Source organism: Euphorbia lathyris, chromosome 2 (assembly GCF_963576675.1).
Source record: "Euphorbia lathyris chromosome 2, ddEupLath1.1, whole genome shotgun sequence".
Classification (NCBI taxonomy): domain Eukaryota; kingdom Viridiplantae; phylum Streptophyta; class Magnoliopsida; order Malpighiales; family Euphorbiaceae; genus Euphorbia; species Euphorbia lathyris.
In genome coordinates, this window is record NC_088911.1 from 4,001,246 (window position 1) to 4,022,696 (window position 21,451).

Genomic DNA, 21,451 nt, shown 5'->3' on the forward strand with positions numbered 1-21,451 from the left:
ATTAGGGTTAAAAATGACATTCAAAAGAGACGGAGCAATAAGCTAATTAAAAAAGCTTCTAAAACAAGCTTTTTCAAAATTAGCTTTTTGTACCTAATAAATTCTTTCAAACATATTTTCACACTACTATTAGAGGTTTGACTAGTCAAAACCTCTAAAATGACTCAAACCTCTAATTTTACTCCTAAAAACTGTTTACCAAACAATGTCTTAAGCCATGTTTGGCAAATAGCTATTAACTGTTAGCTGATCACCTTTTTTGTTAGCTTATTTGACTAGCCGATTTTAGTAAAATTTAACTGATTACTAATAATTATTTATATAAAATGATAAATAAAGACATGGTAAAGCCTTTATTTAAGGTTAAAAGGTAGTAATTAGAGATGAAAATGTTATTCAAAAATAATGATTTTGCAAAAACTCATAAGACCAGACAAAATTAGTTTAATCACCAAACACTATTATTTACCAACCAGGGCCTTAGTAAATAGAGCTTATTTCCTTAAATGCAATGAAGGAAATTACATATGTTTTCCTATATAAACAAAGGGCATAAAGCTTTGATTTACACCATAAAGCTTTCGTTTCCATTGAAATCATGCAGCAGCTAAGGTATGATACTTTTTTTATAATTTCGAATCTCTTCTTTCTTCTGTTCATAATCAATTAATTGATCAGCAGCTACGGAATGTATTTTTCTATAATTTTAAAACTCTTCTTCTGTTCATAATTGATGAATCGATCTCTATTTTGAATATTTCTAGATGGTTCACAGTACGAATTGAAATTGATAGAGAAGAGCGATTCCATGTGATGTTGAAGCTTTATTCATTATGTGCGGGCCCAATTTCAAAGATCAACCAGTCATATTCGATACAGTGTGGCTAGAAAATCCGAATCATGTCAGATTTCTCATCAATAGGTACAAGAGGAGTAGTCGGTCAGAATGCCCATATACTGTTTGTGATTATGTCTCAGAGAAAAAACAAAAAGTTTGGACAGTAAAATTCAATTTTGAGGAAGAAGATCTGTTCGTCTGGATAATTTATCAGAAAATGGATTAAAATCACTTGCTGCTCGATTAAGATCAAAATCTGGAAATTTGTAAGTTGCAGGTGAGTTCTCCTTAATGATAAATTTTTTATTCGGTTGTCATGTCATAATCTCGTTATGATAAAAGTTATCTATCCGATTTTAGTATCATATTCTTGTTATGATGCGATAGTTGTACTCAAATTAACTCTTTTAAATTGTATGGTGGTGTTAAAAGTTTCCGTATCCAGTGTCATCAGACACCGGTCGGATCGAGAACCGGTTAGGTCTCTGGTTTGGATCATCTTGAATTTGTTAATCTTCCGGAACCCGAAGGTCTAACTAAGCCCTGATTTTTTTTTTTTTAAATTTAATTAAGAAAAGGTAATACAGTCATTGTACTCAAATTATAGCTTTTAAATTATACTGTGGTGTTAAAAGTTTTCATATCCAGTGTCGTCAGGCACCGGCCGGATTGGTAACTGGTTAGGTTTCTGGTTTCGATCATCTTGCTTTTATTAATCTTCAATAACTCAGGACACTGAGTGACTCCGATTTTTTATTTTTTTTATTTTTACATTTAATTTAAAACAAAAAAGTAAAAAATAATAATTAAGCCATTACTTTTAAAGAACTTTGAATCTTAAGTCAGATTTGATTCATAATTCACTGTTTTTTTTTCTTTTCGGCTAGATTTTGTCAGAGATTAATATAAGATGTCTAATTGAGTCTTAACTATCAGCTTAACCTTTTATTTCATTGGTTCATATTGAGTTTGTTAATTTTTAATAACCTGGAAAGAACCGGAGTCGACCCGGAACTCGAAGGTCCAACTAAGCCCCGGATTTTTATTTTTAAATTTAAATAAAAAAAGGTAATACAATCACTGTAGTCAGATTATCTTTTTGAATTGCATCATGGTGTTAGAAGTTGTCATGTCCATTGTTGTCAGACACCGGCCGGATTGGGAACTGGTTAGGTTTCCGGTTTGGATCATCTTGAGTTTATTAATCTTCAATAATCCGGGACACGGGGTGACTCCAGTTTTTTATTTTTTATTTTTACATTTAATTAAAGAAAATTAAACCATTACTTTTGAAGAACTTTGAATCTTAAATCTAATTAGTTTCATAATTTACTGCCCCTTTTTTTTCTATCTAAATAATGAAAAGCTTAACTTTGAAATACTAATAGCTTGATATAAAAAGTGTTGTAATCACACTGAAACATAGTGGTGTCCGATTAAAATTGAAAAAAACAATTCCGATTTTCAAGTGATCTAGAGTTTATTTATAATTTTAAATTAACTATGTATATTATTTATTTATAATGTCATCCTATCTAATCAGTCTGAATCATTTGGTTGAACTAAATGACCCGTGATATAACTATAAATTTGATTTAATGTCCAGTGTGATTCATTGGCCATATCTTTTTCTAACATTGGTTCATGTTTTTACTTTTTTTTTTTGTTTTTCACGTGACATGTTCAAGAATATTTGAATTGGAATCTTAATACAATTGTTTGCACCAGAAATAACGTTTTCTTGATGCATACTATCGTGTACACTTTTTATGATAGAAACTTTTTCTCTTAGGAAATTAAAAGGAACTTTTTAGGAAAAAAATTCTTAAAATAACTGTTTAGGAAACTTTTCATTAAAAGATATTTTTTAGGAAAAAAATTACGCTTTCCAGGTGCACCGTCTTTCATTCTTCATGCACTTCACTTCCAGTGGTTTATCTTCCTTAGTGCACCGTTCACTTAGAATTTCCTGCAACGAATCGCAGTTTCCTCAGAGGAAACATCTCATGGGAAGCTTCCTAGAGTGAACCTTAGGAAAACCTACTTCATAGAGCGAACCTCAGGGGAGACCTATTTTCCTAGAGTGAACCTCAGGGAAAACTTACTTCCTAAAGTGAACCTCGGGAAGACCAATTTTCCTAGAGTGAACCTCAAGAGAAACTTACTTCCTAGAGTGAACCTAAAGGGAGACTTGAGGTAAATTTAAGAGAAGTCATAAGACTATTTAATACTTTAATATGTGTTTTGTGAGCCAATTTAAAAAGCAGCAAAGTTAGAAAATGTCAAAGTCAATCCATCATGGGAACCAGATGTTATGTAGTTACTCAAGATGTGATCTGAAGTTGGAGATCGTGGCGTAGTGAATGGAAGCAGAAAGTTAACTCCAACATCTATAAAAAAATCAGAAATCACGATGAAAATGGCCTAAACTCAACACACACCCAAACATAACTCTAGCAAATACTCTCTAGACTTCAACATTGTTAGATCTCATAGTTATTTCCTTAGTTTTAATTTTCAAAATTGAAGTTCATTCAAGTTTCCAATATAAATTTATTTTGTTTGTTCTTCAATCATTTCTGTAAGGTCAATATCGTTTCGATAATCGAATCTTTTGGAATTTTACGGTCTCTTTATTCCTCATAGTCATTTGATATAGTATTCTTGAAAGAATTTATTCCATAGTTCGAGAATAACTGTGATTGAATAAAGAGATCGTAAAATTTCAAAGGATTCGATTATCAAAACAATATCGACCTTACATAAGTGATTGAAGAACAAAAAAAATAAAATTATACTGAAAGCTTGAATAAAATTGAACTTTAAAAATTGAAACTAAGGAAATAACTGAGAAATTTAAATTATTGAAGTCTAGAAAGAATTTGCTTGAGGTTTGCTTGAGTGTGTGTTCAGTTTGGGCTATTTTCATCATGATTTCTGACCTTTATAGTTGTTGGAGTTAACTTCCTGCTTCCTTCCACTAAGTCACGTTCCCCAACTTCAGATTACGTTTTGAGTAACTGCCCCACCATCCGGTATCTTTATAATGGATTGACTCTAGCATTTTCTAACTTTCCTGCTTTTTAAATTGGCTTAAGGAACATATTTTAAATTATTAAATGGCCTCATGATGCCTCTTAGGTTTACCTCAAGTCTCCCCTGAGGTTCACTTTACGAAGTAAGTTTCCCTGAGGTTCCTTCTTGGAAAGTATGTCTCCCATAAGTTTCACTCTGAGAAGTATGTTTCCTCTAATATTCAATCTAGGAAAATAAATCTCATTTGAGGCCCCTTAGGTTCACTCTAGCAAGTAGGCTTTCCCTTGAGGTTCACTCTATGAAGTTTATCATGGTTTCCATAAACATGTTTCCTTTGGAATCTTTCAAAATGTTTTCCTTAGTTTCTTTTAAGATGTTTCTCCTGGAGGAAATTGAGGCACTCCATGAAATTATACAGCAGCTAAGGTACGATACTTTTCTACTTTTGTTCATAATCAATTAATTGATCTGTATTTTGAAATTATACAGCAGCTAAGTTATGTATTCTTTTATAATTTTAAAACTCTTCTTCTGTTCATAATTGATTAATCGATCTCTATTTTCAATTTTTCTGGATGTTCATAATTGATTAATCGATCTTTATCAGTCGAATCCAAACTTACGAGATTCAGTGTGGCCAGACAATCCAGATTATGTAATTTATCATCAACAAGTACAAGAAGATGAGTATTCGGTTAACACGCTCGTATACTGTTTGTGATTATGTCTCTGAGAAAAACAAAAAGATTAAAAAGGAAATTTCAATTTTGAGAAAGAAGATTTGTTGGTCTGGATAATTTCAATTTGGGAGAATTTTGTGATAAACAATCCTGCTACTTCTGTTAACAATTTGAGTTTCAATATGGTGTTTCTTATGTCAAGGCTTCTTGATCAGGTGAGTTCTTCTTAATGATAAATTTTCTATTTGGTTTTCGTGTTATAATCGTGTTATGACAGGAGTTGTCTATTCGGTTTTCGTATCATATTCGTGTTATGATGCGATAGTTGTACTCAAATTAACTCTTTTTAATTGTATAGTGGTGTTAAAAGTTGTCACACCGGTCGAATTGGGAACCGGTTAGATCTCTAGTTTATATAATCTTGAGTTGATTAATCTTCAATAACTCGGGATATGGAGTGAGTCCGGTTTTTTATTTTTTGTTTTTACATTTAATTAAAAACAAAAAAGTAATAAAAAAAATTAAACCATTACTTTTGAAGAACTTTGAATTGAAAGTCAAATTAGTTTCATAATTCACTTCCTTTTTGTTTCCGGTTAGATTTTTGGTCTGGATTATATCGAGTTTGCTAATTTTTAATAACCCGATAAGAATCGGAGTCAACCTGGAACCTGAAGGTCCAACAAAGCCCCGGTTTTTGTTTTTGTTTTTATTTTTAAATTTAAGTAAAAAAGATAATACAGTCATCGTAGTTAGGTAGGTTATTGCTTTTAAATTGTACGGTGGTGTTAAAAGTTGGCATATCTAGTGTCATCAGGCACTGTGCACTGGCCGGATTGGGAACCAGTTAGGTCTTCAGTTTGGATCATCTTGGGTTTATTAATCTTAATAACTCAGGACATAGAGTGACTTTGATTTTTTATTTTTTATTTTTAAATTTAATTTAAAACAAAAAAGTAAAAAAAAAAATCATTACTTTTGAAGAACTTTGAATCTTAAGTCAAATTAGTTTCATAATCCACTGTCTTTTTTCCAACTAAATTTTTTCAAAGATTAATATAAAATTTATGATTGGGTATTAACTATCAGTTTAAGCTTTTAGTTTAACTGGTTCCATAACATTTAAATTTAATTAAAAAAAGTTAAACCACTACTTTTGAAGAACTTTGAATCGTAAATCTAATTAGTTTCATAATTTGCTGCATTTTTTCTTTCCATCTAAATAATAAGAAGCTTAATTTTGAAATACTAATAATTTGATATAAAAATTCTTAAAAAGAACAGTAGGATATAACGTGACATTGGTTCATTGGTCATATCTTTTTTCGTCTTTCGTTCTTAATGCACTTCATTTTTAGTGGTTTATCTTCCCTAGTGCACCGTTCACTTAGAATTTCCTGGAGTGAATCTCAGTTTCCCCAGAGGAAACATCTTATAGGAAACTAGGGGAAACATATTGAAGAAAACTAGGGGAAACATTTTCAGAGACCCCAAAGGAAACATCTTTAGGGAAACCATGTGAAGCTTCCTAGAGTGAACCTCAGGAGAAACCTACTTCATAGAGCGAACCTCATGGGAGACCTATTTTTTAGGAAAACCATGTGAAGCTTCCTAGAGTGAACCTCAAGAGAAACCTACTTCATAGAGCGAACCTCATGGGAGACCTATTTTCCTAGAGTGAACCTTAGGGAAAACTTACTTCCTACAGTGAACCTCAGGTGAAACATACTTCCTAGAGTTACTCTCAATGGAAGCTTACTTCCTAGAGTGTGTTGGTCCCGTGTAATTAGTTCCAAGGGGGGGTTAGGAACTAATGTAACTTTTTCGCTTAAATATGCTGACTTAATTTAACTCTTTAAATTACTTTACTCAGTTTTGGTCAGCAAGGTCAAGCAAGATGTAAGACAGCTTTAATCAGAGGCTGACTAGAATCGTTTTACCTCTGAGTTGGGAATTAACACTTAAGGTCAGCTTCCAACTCAGCACTCTGATTACTCAGTGCCAGCTTATACAGTTTTATATCCTGAGTAATTTAAGCATGCAACACATACATATATATATTGAGAGAAGGAGTTAGAAATTACTCAGCAGACTTATCCTGGTTCGGCCTCACCGCCTACGTCCAGTCCCCAGAATCCTTCCGGGCTTTTTCAATCCAATACTGAGCTCTTTAAAGGTAGAGCACAAACCGTTTACAAGCAATTGAGTATGCAAGAGTACCTTCCTCTATTCGTCTACTCAACCCCTACTGAGCGCTATAACCAAACACTCAGATTTTCTCTACCGCTGAGTACTACAACCGAGTACTCAGCACCACTCACTCAATTTTTACAATTGATACAAATCTGTTCTTTCTAGATGAAGAACACTTTAGATGAATACAAATTCAATATAGACTTTTACACAGAAATATGATTTGGGTGTAAGTATTTGCTTTTTCTTGTTTGTGTGTGCTTGTATGTATGCTTTTTTCTTTTTGTATTTCGACAAAAGATCCAAGTGAAGAGCTTGTCCTTTTATAGTGAATTCTGAGTCTTCAATCATTTGAATTCGGATGTATCCGTTGGATTCAAACGGTCTTCTTGCGTCATTCACTGGTCAGCATACAGTTTTGCAGGCCAATCTTGTCGTCTGAATTTAGCAGGCATCAGGCTTGTCTTCTTCCGCCAGTTTCGTCTTTTAGCCAGATGCCAGTTGACCCATGCGTCTCGAAACTGTCTCCTTGCGTAATTCCAAAACTTCTGTATTGGCGCAGACTCATGTCGGATCTTGTCTCTTAGTAAACGGATCATTCGCGCTGTCCTGACGAACACTCAGCTTGAACTTATAGACGTTGCCTTTGATCTTTTATCTTCGGCGAGGCTGTGTCATGTTTTACTCAGCTTCTTCGGTCAGCTTCGTCTTCAAGCGTTTTGTTCTGAAGAAGACTTTTCTTCTATTATGCTGAGTCACACTTCTACTCAGCTTGTGCTATGACTCATGCTGACTTCGTCCTGTCTTACTTTTTATTTCTTTTCTTATTTATGATTATACTCAACATTGAACAAACACATTAGTACAATTAAATCAAAGCACTTAAATTTAATTGTCTTAATCATGGATTAACTTAAATAATTTTGTTAAATCAAAATCCTGTGGAAAGGTGTTTCAACAAACTCCCCCATTTTGATGTTGGCAAAAATATTTAATTATGGAACTCAGCATTTCAGTTCCCTATGATTGATTTATCTTTCATACTTCTGAAGTTACTCCCCCGTAAGGGTTGCATCTATTGACTCAATTTAACTCTAAACCTTCTAAGATTTAACCGAGTGAAATTAAGACATGCCTTTACTGACTTAGTTCAATTTTAGACTTTTCAAGATCTAATTCAGATGAGCCTAGGTCAGCTTTCAGAAGATGGTCAATACTTGGAACATATGGTTATTACTCAGTGTTGCTCATAGGTATCAGAGTTGTCATATAGGTATTAGAGTTATGTGTGCTGAGTATATTTTACTTGTATTTTCCTTACGTTCACAAGCTTTAATTTGTTGTTCAATGGATAACTAAGTATGACAGATCAGCATATAAGCATAATAAGTAAGCATCGCATATAGATAAGTCAGTTTGGATAAAAAGATGCTTATATGAATAGTCAGCACAACAAAATAGAACATGTCAAATATCAAGTTACAAGTCTAAAACTATTTCTAATCTATCTCTTTATGTTGACTTGAACTTGGTGGGATTTGCCTTTGCCCTTGACAGTTCTTTGTTGCTGACTGGGATTACTTGGGTCAGCAGAAATTGAACCATGCTTGTGCTGAGTTCCGGCGGCAGGCTGAGTGATCTCCCCCATTTTCTGCTGAGTTCCAGCAGCGCGTTCTTTCTCCCCCGTTTTGCCAGCATCGGGATTGGGAGGAGGAGGATAGAAAGTTCTCTGTTGAACAGCACGAGACAGTTTGGATGAGTACATTTGGAGCTGACTCGTACTTTCCCGAAGACCGTTGAAGACTTCCATGCCATCGGACATAGTGGAAGCGGGGATCTTAATGTTGGCACTGAGCATACTTAAGAGATACTCTTGAGATTTCCCGATCCAAGTTATAGATTCTGTCATTTTGGCATATGATTGATGATACATCCTGAGCAGGGCAGTGTCATATTGCTGACGTTGAATATTGGTGTGCCGAACCTGCTTAAGGGTAGATTGAGTGCATTGCAGAATCTCATTTGTCTTCACTAGGTCAATGTCCATTTCCTGTTTATTCAGGTTGAGTAGGTGAATGGCTTCACCAATCTGTTCGATGGAACACTGGGAGGAGGAGGAGATAAGCTCACGAGCTCCGGTCAGCTCAGACATCAGCTGGGAGAAATGTTGATTAACCTCAGTAGAGGTGGCATATGTTGAGTTCACAGCTGATAAGGCATTGAGTTGACCTTGGATGGCGTTCATATGATTCACCATCATCAGCTGGAGTTCGGCCAGCTTTATTATTGACTCTTGCTTGGGCTGTTGAGAAGCAAAAGAGGTAATGACACTCATCAAGTCTTTGAGACCTTTGATTTCTGTTAGAAGCTGAGTGACAGACGAAATTTGTGTTGGCTCAACATGAACAGACCCAGCAGCATCAGCCTGAGTTTGATGAATGTCCTGAAGTAGAGCTTGAGCTGAGTCGATAATCTTTCTTCCAGACTCAGAAGCATTTAAGTACGCATAGGATTCATCAGTGTGTGGTTCAGAGGCCGGAATATGAGTTGCACCGGATGGAGGAGGTGTTTGGTGTTGTCCAGAAATAGAGGTGCCAGCATGGTCAGCAGCTGGACTTTTATTCAGGTCAGCAGCAGGAGCTGACTGGTTATCATTCTGCGTTGAAGGATTAGGAAGAGGTGGATCTGCAGAATTGTTGACCTGCTCAGCATCAGCCTGAAGTTGAGGAGATTTTGGATGTTGAGGCAATTCAGAGCTGACTTGAGCAGGGTGTTCCTTTGCCAACTTGTTGACTTGAGCGACAGGGACTTCGAGCACTTGCTCGGCAGAAATAGGACCTTGAGGAGCTTTGGGATCGGCTTGTTTTTCCTTTAGTTGGTCCGGAGTGGGCTCAGTGACAGTTGAGAAGAATTGAAACTGGAGTTTGGTGAGGTCGGTGATTGGATCCCTTAGTGGTGACTCATCCATGAGGTCGATGAATCTGGGTTTCAGAGCCTTACGTTTGAGCTGCTTGCCTGAGCTGTCCTTATTTGTTTGAGATGAGGGATCAGCAGCAATGGAGTCAAAGGACTCAGAGGCAGAGTTAGGACCAAGGTCGGCATCAAGGCCTTCCACAACCTTTTCCTTTAATGGTTGCTCAGCTTGGTTCTCAGTTTGCTCAGCAGCAACATTCACACTTGGCTCAGCAGATCATGTCTTATCAGCTTGAGGCTGACCTCCGATATCACCCAGTTCTTCCTCCTGGTCAGTAGGGGCCTTCTCAAGGTCAATTTCTTGACTCCGCACAAAGTGTGATTCAGGAGTAACCACGAAGTCAAGCGGGTTAGCTTCTATCGGCGTCAACCCAGAGTTTTTCTTCCTCTTCAGAGGCATTTCAGGGGTTTCCTCACTTTCTTGCTCAGACTCAACTTGCCTTTTCATAGATTCCCCTTGAGCTTGCTCAGCGGATTTCTTGGCACTAGAAACAATCCGAATCTTTTTCGGCGCTGTGTTAATATCTCTTACGGATTGGTCAGGTTTCCGCTTCTTATCTTGCCTTGTACGGTCAGCAGGCTCTTTTTCTTCAACTACTTTCTTCCCTTTCTTGGTCAGCGCATCCTGTGCTGCTTCAACCATATTATCCCCTTCTTCATTTTCTTCTGCCTCTTTTCCTTTCTTGGCCTTAATGGGTTAATTATATGCTAAGCCGAATAGCAGTGCCGCTGTGATTTCTGTCCCCAAATCTCAATTTCTTCGACCATGTTCACTTGATAGTCCTGAAGAATTTTTGTGATGAGGGAGCCCATCCTGAGTTTCCCAGTACTCCGTTGGAATGCGTCGATAAGAAAGACGAGCATGTTGAGCGGTTGGTAGGTCAGCATGTGCCAGATGAAGCACTGCTCGAAATTTAAGGCCGATGAGGAGGAGTTGACCTTGGGGAATATGAAGTTGGTCAGGATGTAATGAGCCATTTTCTGAGGCTGACCCATGCAAGTGCTGGCTATTTTCCCTTTGTGATTCTTTGGTTTGCAGAACTCAACAGGGTAGTCAACTTTCATGTAATCATTTGTGGTCCTGAGTTCTGAACCTTTGGTCTTTAGTTTTAGCAGAGTTGCGAGATAGGATGGAGTGATAATGATGTCCTTCCCTTTGACCTTTGTCACTAAGTGGTCAACATTATCCTCGTCAACCCTGAGATTCGCGTAAAATTCTCTTACCAACTGCGGGTAAGTGATACCGGGGAGAGAGAATAGCTCGGTCCAGCCATTTTTGGATATCCATTCGCAAAAGGGTTTTTCAGCCGTTATAAAACTTGGGGAGAACCAACGGCAACGGAGTACCTCACAGTTCTTTATGCTGTTGTATACAAGAATGAATACCTTCTCCTTAGGTTGCTTGTTCTTTTTCTCCTTCTTCCTTTTCGAGGGTGTTGCTTGGTCAGTTTTAGGGTTTTTGCTAGGAGTGGTAGCCTTAGATTGGTCATGCTAACCATGTCCTTGAGAGTCAGTTGAAGTCTCTTCATAGTCCTGCTGAGCAGAGGAAGGAGGATTTTCATCGCAGCGATTGTCGTCGTAAACGGCACCGGAGATGTTCTGAGAATCGTCAGACATGATTCTTTGAGAGATTTTGAGAGGATTTGGGATTTGAGGAAAAGAGAGAGATCGAATGCCAAAGATCTCAACTGTAAAGAGAGTTTAGTGGGAATTCGTCCACTATTTATAGAGGTGCCGAGTTGATCTGATAGGTTGGAATGGCGGTTTGACATCGAGATGATCAATCGACAGTTATCCCTGGCATTTATGACACATTCGGCGCATGTGTTTTCTAATTATTGCGCTTACGTCATCCTAGGTGGCTACTTAATGCGCATGCTAGCATTTATTGTGTTACTGGCTTTACTCAGTATCTAGAATACTAAGCGTTTTTTACTTTCTGAGTGCTCAGTTTTACGTAGAAGGAATATCCGTATGCTTAGTAACTCAGCTTATGATAATCACACAGTATGTATGTCTACTCAGCATAAGGTGATTTTATGTAATTCATATTAGCTCAGCATGCAATAGTTACTAATTTAGCACAAATCACTCAGCATGGTAATCACTCAACATTCAATTTAAATATAGAATTTTATTGAAGATGATTAGACATACCGATAGCTTCCCTTAGTATGTTAAATTGCTCACGAGCCAGAGGCTTCGTAAAGATATATGCAAGTTGTTCATCGGTTGGTACATAGGTCGCTTGATCTCTCCTTTGAGTACATGGTCTCTAATGAAGTGATGCCGAATGCTGACATGCTTCATCCTGCTGTGTTGGATTGAATTTTTGGATAAGTCAATGGCACTCTTATTGTCGCATTTGACTTCGATTGTATCCGTTTGTACTCCATAATCCTCCAGTTGTTGCTTAATCCATAAGACCTGGGCACACAGCTTCCAACAGCAATGTACTCAGCTTCAGTTGTTGACAAGGCCACTGACGATTGCTTCTTACTGAACCAAGACACTAGACAGCTCCCAAGGAATTGACATCCTCCTGAAGTACTCTTACGCTCTAGCTTATCTCGTCCATAGTCAGCGTCAGTGTATCCAATGAGTGTGGAGTCATTTGTATTTGGATACCATAAACCTGCATTAACTGAGCTCTGCAAATATCTAAAAATTCTTTTTACAATTATAAGGTGAGATTCCCTGGGGCCAGCTTGATATCTTGCACAATAACATACTGAGTACTGAATGTCAGGCCTACTAGCAGTAAGATAAAGTAGAGAGCCAATCATACCTCGATATAACTTGCTGTCTACTAACTTACCTTTCTCGTCAGTACAAAGGACAATGTCAGTACCCATTGGGGTAGATATGGGCTTGCATTCTTCCATGTCGAATTTCTTTAACATTTCTTTGGCATACTTAGACTGACTAATGAAGATGCTGTTCTTCCCTTGCTTAATTTGAAGTCCAAGGAAGAAGTTGAGTTCACCCATCATTGACATTTCGAACTCAGTTTGCATCTATTTACTAAATTCCTTGCACATAGTTTCATTAGTAGCACCAAAGATAATATCATCTACGTAAATTTGTGCTAGCAGGGTATCTTTACCCTTTTTCTTAATGAATAAGGTTGTGTCAGCTTTACCTCTGACATAGTTCCTGGTCAGCAAGAAACTGGTCAACCTTTCGTACCAAGCACGTGGTGCTTGTTTCAGGCCGTACATGGCCTTCTTGAGTTTATAAACGTGGTTTGGAAATTTTGAATCTTCAAATCTCGGAGGCTGACTAACATATACCTCTTCGTTTATAAATCCATTAAGAAATGCACTTTGACATCCATTTGATATAGTTTGAAGTTCATAAAACTAGCATATGCACATAATATTCGTATAGCCTCTAACCTAGCAACTGGAGCAAAGGTCTCACGGTAGTCAATGCCTTCTTGCTGACTATAGCCTTGAGCTACAAGTCGGGCTTTGTTCCTGACCACATTGCCTTGCTCGTCTAGCTTATTTCTAAAGACCCACTTAGTTCCTATGGTCTTTTGATTCCTAGGTTTTGGTACTAAATCTCATATCTCATTTCTCTTGAATTGATCAAGCTCTTCTTGCATCGCATTGATCCAGAATTCGTCGTGCTCAGCTTCGGTGAAATTCTTTGGTTCATGGACTGAGACGAACGCAACATTGCTAAGATATCTCCTGAGTTGATTTCTTGTCATCAGGTTATTCTCAACAGCATCAAGAATGGACTTCTCTGAATGTCCTCTTGGGATTTTGATTTCTTTGGGTAATGTTGAGTTGTCAGGAGCAGGTGTTTCAACAATCTCTACAGTTTTAGATTGGTCAGCAAGGGTAATTCCAGGTTCGTTTTTACCTTTGGTCAGCCCGTGTGGTAATGACTCAGCGGCTCCATTTTGGTCAGCGGAAGCTGAGCCTGAGTCATCTTCGGCAGACTGACTTGACTTTCCTGCAGGGTTAGTTTCATCGAACTCGATATGGACAGACTCTTCAACGATTTGAGTTCGTTTATTGAACACCCTATATGCTTTACTGTTAGTTGAGTACCCTAGAAAGATTGCTTCGTCAGCTTTAGAATCAAATTTGGCAAGGTTGTCTTTCGTATTGAGTATGAAACATTTACAACCAAAGCACGAAAGTATCCAATGTTAGGCTTTCGTCCTTTCCAAAGTTCATAGGGGGTTTTCTTAAGAATAGGTCTAACTAAAGCCCTATTGAGTATATAGCATGCTGTGTTGACAACTTCACCCCAGAAATACTTTGGAAGCCTATTCTCACTCAGCATTGTCCTAGCTATTTCAACTAGTGTTCTGTTCTTTCTCTCAACTACCCCATTTTGTTGAGGAGTTCTAGGAGCAGAAAAATTATGGTCAATGTCGCTGACTTCACAGAATTCATCAAACTGTTGGTTTTTGAATTCTCCGCCATTATCACTACAGATGTGAGCTAATTTTAAATCTTTGTCATTTTCAAGTTTTCTGATCAGTGTTGAGAACGTCTCAAAAGCTTCATCCTTGCTACTCAGTAAGATGACCCAAGTGTACCGAGAGAAATCATCCACAATGACCAAGGAAAATCTCTTACCGCCCAAGCTGAGTGGATGGACAGGTCCGAAAAGATCCAAGTGTAGTAATTCCAATGGACGCTTGGTTGAGACAATATTTTTACTTTGAAAAGACTTTTTGGTTTGTTTACCTTACTGACAGGCATTACATAATTGATCTTTCTCAAATCTAAGTTTGGGCAAACCCTCAACTAAGTGTTTTCTTGCTAATTTGGCAAGGAGGTACATGCTTACATGACCAAGTCTCATATGCCATAGCCAGGAGTTATCCTCCTTTGACACTAAGCATATGTTTTTCGAAAAATTCTTTTCTAAACTCAACATGTAAACATTGTCAACACGAGGGGCAGTTAAAATCAAATCGTTTGTTTTTCCCTCGAGTATCCGACACTCAGTGGCATCAAATACAACCTTTCTACCGCTGTCACACAGCTGAGCCACGCTCAATAGGTTATATTTGAGACCCCTGACTAAGGAGACTGACTCAATAGTAGGGTTACCTCCGATAGTACCTGAACCTACTATCTTACCCTTTTTGTTGTCTCCGAAACTTACACTTCCACCTCGTTTACGCTCAAGTGTGATGAATTGAGTTTCATCACCAGTCATATGCCTCGAGCATGCGCTGTCAATATACCAAAGCTTTGACTTCTGCACGCACCTCAGGCTCACCTGCATTTTAAACTATTCATCTTTAGGTACTCAATTCTTTTTGGGTCCTCGTTGGTTAGCATGAACAGGTGTATCATCATATTTTATTTTGTGACGACATACATTTATGGTGTGGCCATTTTTACCACAAAAGTCACAAAAAATTGCCCTTTGAGGGTATTTCCTCTTTTGGTCAGCACGATGGTGCTGAGCATACCAACACACCTTTACAGTGTGTCCTCTTTTTCCACAACAGTCACATTGACTGTTCTGCTGAGTGTACTGTCGATGCTGACCAGTACCTTGATACTCAGCATTGGGATAGAACCTTTTCTTAGTCGATGTACTCAGCTGGTTCTGTATGTTTGTGATGTCCTTTCTCAGCTTCTTGGAGTCTGGTTGGACTTCAGAGACAAATCTATGCATTATCTTTAAATTTTCATCTTGCCTAGTGTTGTCCTGAAGGAGATGTCGGATGTCACTCAATTTGACCTCCTCAATCTCATCACATCGCCTGCTGAGTGCCTTTATTTTCTTGTTACACTTTTTGGTCAGTGTATACAGATCACTCTGGGCGTTAACCATTTCATTTCTAAGCAAGAGAAGAGATGTTACCTCATTGGAGTGTTCCTCTTGGTCAGATTCATCTGAGAGGTCAGCTTGCTCAGATCGGCATTGGTCAGCAGCTTCATCAGCCATAAAGCATATGTTTGCTGACTCCGTGGCATCAGCTTTTGATGAGGTTGACTCATCACTGTCACTCCATGTTGCCACCATTGCTTTTCTGCTGCCTTTCTTTTCTTTCTTCAAAGTGGGATAGCTTGATTTAATATGCCCAGTTTGATGACATTCAAAGCATGTGACAGGCTTCGAGCTGCCCTTTTTGTATCTGCTGTCGCTGGGCTCAGCTTTGTATTTATCGCTTCTTCTGAATGACCTTTTGGTGTTCTTGTCGTTCTTTCTGAACAGCTTCTTCATCTTTCTTGTGAACATGGCCATCTCCTCATCATCTGATGAGTCAGCTTTCATGACAAGATATTTTTGCTTCTTGTCCTCTGACTTTTCTTTAGCTTCAAAGTTCTTCATTGATATTTCGTGGGTCAGCAGAGATCCGATCAGCTCATCGTATTTGTATGTGGTCAAGTCCTGAGCCTCTTCCACAGCTGTCTTCTTAGCTTGCCAGCTCTTGGGTAGACTTCTCAAGATTTTCTTCACCTGCTCTTCTTCTGTGAAGTTCTTGCCGAGTCTTTTCAGCTCATTTATGATGTTGGTAAATCTTGCGTTCATTTCAGAGATGTCTTCATTGTCATTCATCTCGAACAGCTCGTATAGTCTCATGTGTTGATTCACCGTTGACTCTTTGACCTTGCTGGTACCTTTATAGGTCACTTCCAGCTTCTTCCATATTTCCTGTGCTGACTCACAACCTGAAATTTTGTTGTACTCTGCAGCATCTAACGCACAGTGAAGCATATTGATAGCCGAAGCATTATTTTGCAGTTTTCTAAGGTCATCCTCTGACCACTCAGTTTCACTCTTAACAACTTTCTCGTTGTCAACCGTTTTGTAAGGCACATATGGGCCTTGAACTATTGCAAGCCACGCACTCATGTTTGTAGCCTGAATAAAGTTTTTCATCATGTTCTTCCAAAATGTATAATTTGATCCGAAGAACAAGGGAGGCCGACTAATAGATAATCTCTCAGGGAGTATCTGTGTTGTTTGATTTCCAGGAAGGAAACGAGTGCTGTTCTCAGCCATTTATAGGGATCAGCTCAAGATAGTTTTATCTTTGAGTAGTGAGCTACTGAGCTCTGATACCACTTGTTGGTCCCGTGTAATTAGTTCCAAGGGGGGGTTATGAACTAATGTAACTTTTTCGCTTAAATATGCTGACTTAATTTAACTCTTTAAATTACTTTACTCAGTTTTGGTCAGCAAGGCCGAGCAAGATGTAAGACAGCTTTAGTCAGAGGCTGACTAGAACCGTTTTACCTCTGAGTTGGGAATTAACACTTAAGGTCAGCTTCCAACTCAGCACTCTGATTACTCATTGTCATCTTATACAGTTTTATATCCTGAGTAATTTAAGCATGCAACACATACATATATATATTGAGAGAAGGAGTTAGAAATTACTCAGCAGACTTATCCTGGTTCGGCCTCACCGCCTACGTCCAGTCCCCAGAATCCTTCCGGGTTTTTTCAATCCAATACTAAGCTCTTTAAAGGTAGAGCACAAACCGTTTACAAGCAATTGAGTATGCAAGAGTACCTTCCTCTATTCGTCTACTCAACCCCTACTGAGCGCTATAACCAAACACTCAGATTTTCTCTACCGCTGAGTACTACAACCGAGTACTCAGCACCACTCACTCAATTTTTACAATTGATACAAATCTGTTCTTTCTAGATGAAGAACACTTTAGATTAATACAAATTCAATCTAGACTTTTACACAGAAATATGATTTGGGTGTAAGTATTTGCTTTTTCTTGTTTGTGTGTGCTTGTATGTATGCTTTTTTCTTTTTGTATTTCGGCAAAAGATCCAAGTGAAGAGCTTGTCCTTTTATAGTGAATTCTGAGTCTTCAATCATTTGAATTCAGATGTATCTGTTGGATTCAAACGGTCTTCTTACGTCATTCACTAGTCAGCATACAGTTTTGCAGGGCAATCTTGTCGTCTGAATTTAGCAGGCGTCAGGCTTGTCTTCTTCAGCCAGTTTCATCTTTTAGCCAGACGCCAGTTGACCCATGCGTCTCGAAACTGTCTCCTTGCATAATTCCAAAGCTTCTGTATTGGCGCAGACTCATGTCGGATCTTGTCTCTTAGTAAACGGATCATTCGCGCTGTCCTGATGAACACTCAACTTGAACTTATAGACGTTGCCTTTGATCTTTTATCTTCGGCGAGGTTGTGTCATGTTTTACTCAGCTTCTTCGGCCAGCTTCGTCTTCAAGCGTTTTGTTCTGAAGAAGACTTTTTCTTCTATTATGCTGAGTCACACTTCTACTCAGCTTGTGCTGTGACTCATGCTGACTTCGTCCTGTCTTACTTTTTATTTCTTTTCTTATTTATGATTATACTCAACATTGAACAAACACATTAGTACAATTAAATCAAAGCACTTAAATTTAATTGTCTTAATCATGGATTAACTTAAATAATTTTGTCAAATCAAAATCATGTGGAAAAGTGTTTCAACAGAGTGAACCTAAGGGGAGACTTGAGGTACACCTAAGGGGGAGTCAGGAGGCTATTTAATACTTTAATATGTGTTTTGTGAGCCAATTTAAAAAACAGCAAAGTTGGAAAATGTCAAAGCCAATCCACCATGGGAACTAGATGTTATGTAGTTACTCAAGATGTGATCTGAAGTTGGAGACCGTGGCGTAGTGGAAGGAAGCAGAAAGTTAACTCCAACATCTATAAAAGTCAGACATCATGATGAAAATGGCCCAAACTCAACAAACACTCAAACATAACTCTAGCAAATACTCTTTAGACTTCAACATTTTTAGATCTCGTAGTTATTGTCTTAGTTTTAATTTTCAAAATTGAAGTTCATTCAAGTTTCCAGTATAAATTTATTTTGTTTGTTCTTCAATCATTTCTGTAAGGTCAATATCGTTTTGATAATCGAATCTTTTGGAATTTTACGGTCTCTTTATTCTTCACATCCATTTGATATAGTATTCTTGAAAGAATTTATTCCATAGTTCGAGAATACTATATCAAATAAATGTGAGGAATAAAGAGATCGTAAAATTTCAAAGGATTCAATTATCAAAACAATATCAACCTTACATAAGTGATTGAAGAACAAAAGAAATAAAATTATACTGGAAGCTTGAATAAACTTGAACTTTAAAAATTGAAACTAAGGAAATAACTGAGAAATTTAAATTATTGAAGTCTAGAAAGAATTTGCTTGAGGTTTGCTTGAGTGTGTGTATAGTTTGAGCCATTTTCATCATGATTTTTGACCTTTATAGTTGTTGGTGTTAACTTCCTGCTTCCTTCCACTAAGTCACGTTCCCCAATTTCAGATTACATTTTGATTAACTACCCACCATTCGGTATCTTTATAATGGATTGACTCTAGCATTTTCTAACTTTCCTGCTTTTTAAATTGCCTCAAAGAACATATTTTAAATTATTAAATGGCCTCGTGATGCCTCTTAGATTTACCTCAAGTCTCCCCTGAGGTTCACTCTACGAAGTAAGTTTCCCTAAGGTTCGTTCTAGGAAAGTATGTCTCCCATAAGTTTCACTCTAAGAAGTATGTTTCCTCTAATATTCAATCTAGGAAAATAAATCTCATTTGAGGAACTCTAGAAAAATAGGTCTCCCATGAGGTTCACTCTAGCAAGTAGGCTTCCCCTGAGGTTCACTCTATGAAGTTTATCATGGTTTCCCTAAAAATGTTTCCTTTGGAGTCTTTCAAAATGTTTCCCTTAGTTTCTCTTAAGATGTTTCCCCTAGGGGAAATTGAGGCACTCCATGAAATTTTAAGTGAACAGTGCACTAAGGAAGATAACCCACTGGAAGTGAAATGTATCAAGAACGGAAGATGATGCACCAGGAAAACATAAAAAATGTTTCCTAAAAAGTTCTTTTAAGGAGATGTTTCCTAAAAGAAAACGTTTCTCCCATGAAAAGTGTACACTGGGATATGCATCAATAAAACTTTATTTCTAGTATAAACAACAGTAATTAACTTTTTGTTATATTGTTAAAAAACGTTTGAGTTAATGTAAATTTTAATGTTTAAATGTCTTTATTTATTTAAAATTATTACAGGATTAATTAGTTTAGACAAATTCATTGTTTTCAATTTTCTGTTAGGAAGAACCGCTTGTATAATATAACACTGAAAATTAATAAGTGTTGTAAAAATAAATTTAAAAGTCTTAAAAAATACAATTAAATCCCTAACATATTGAAAGTTATGTGATTTTAACTTTCTAAAATTATCAATTAGATCCTCAATTTACATTTTAAAAGTCATTTTAGGTTTCTAACTTTCTAAAATCGTCAATTAGGTCTTAAATTTATTTGAACTGTCAATTAGATCCATCCTTGAATTGAAATAAAATTTTGATGTGTGTTTTTTTTTTTTTGTTATATATATTATTGGATAGGTCTTTCCTATTGGAGTCCGAAGCTATCATCTCTTTAATATTCTTGATCCTACATATCTCCAATCAAGGAGGAATAGTAGTGGCTCGAAGCAATCAGAAAATCATCCAAAAACATACATTGCTTTTTTAGATATGATGTAACAAGGGATGAAAAGGAAGACTCGAAAGAAGGGCTGAAGGAAAGCATTATTCATAGGCTTCCAAGTTTTTTATCATTTGCTTTATTTAAATTAACGTCACAGAAACACAAAATTTGACTATATCATTATCTTTCTTTTTCATCAATGAAATAGCTTTACATCAATAAGATGTGCAACAATACAGAAGATATGTAGCGATACAGAAGATTGCAGCTGATATGCTTTGCAGGAAATTAGTTAGAAGAAATCACAATTGTTACCTAGCTGGTAGAGTAGGATTATGAGCTATAATTGTAGCTATGAATCGTATAAATACATTACTTATAATTATAATCACAATGTAGAGTTTTATGAATAAACTTCTAATTCATTTTACCAGGAGAACCTGAGTTCACGTATATTACTAACTACCTAAAATACATCGTCAACTGAGATTTTAACACGCGGTTTACCTTTGAGTTTCCTATAAATAGAACACGACTTTACAAGTCAAGGTACGTACACATTGAGTTATTGCAATTATTCTCAGTTGCTTTGTGCTCTGAATCAGATACTCTACTAACTTAGGCATAAGAATGAAGTCGTCTAGAGTCTTTTCTTGATCCTTTTTATATCTTACCTCAGGCACTATAGAAGTCCTCTGAAACGTCGGAGCACTACAGTGCAATATCAATCGTATCAATTGATTTCTACATTAATATTTCATATTTTCAACTTATTATGCTCTTAGTTTAATACATCAAACCCTCATGGACTTCATTAAAAAATCATATAAAGTGTTCGTTAGCTCGTCAGCTTGTTTAAAGTAACTTATTAACTACATGAGTTTGTTTAAAATGATCTATTGGCTCTCTAAACTTCTTTGGGGTAATATACTTTTTTAATTTGCACAACTCCTCTCTTAATCTGCTACATGGACATATGAATGGTCATTTTAAGTAAATACATGTGGCTAACGAGACATTATAAAAGAGATAATGAGATGAAGAAATATTCTGAACTTCCATAGAGATTTCTTATTTCTCTTCTTCAAGCTTTGTTCCATGTTCTAGGTGGATGAACAGTACCTAGGTAGAGGAACTGTATCTGAGTTCACCCTAAAATCTCACAATGACTACTAACTTGAAGATTTCGGGGACATTTGATAATATCATATGGTTAAAATCATGTTAGCATCACACTAACTTCAAAGTACTTATGTTCCTCCTTCAA

The 21,451-nt window shown here is 37.0% G+C and overlaps 1 long non-coding RNA gene across 2 annotated transcripts; it reads left to right on the forward strand.

The window, feature by feature from the left end:
- Positions 1-475: 475 nt before the first annotated feature.
- On the forward strand, positions 476-20,456 carry LOC136220839 (uncharacterized). 2 transcript variants are annotated; one of them, XR_010684745.1, is made up of 4 exons: positions 476-612; positions 765-4,300; positions 4,482-4,769; positions 20,100-20,456. It is a non-coding gene; the product is annotated as an uncharacterized lncRNA (long non-coding RNA). The 2 variants fall into 2 exon arrangements; XR_010684744.1 differs by having other exon boundaries at positions 765-4,769.
- Positions 20,457-21,451: the final 995 nt, after the last annotated feature.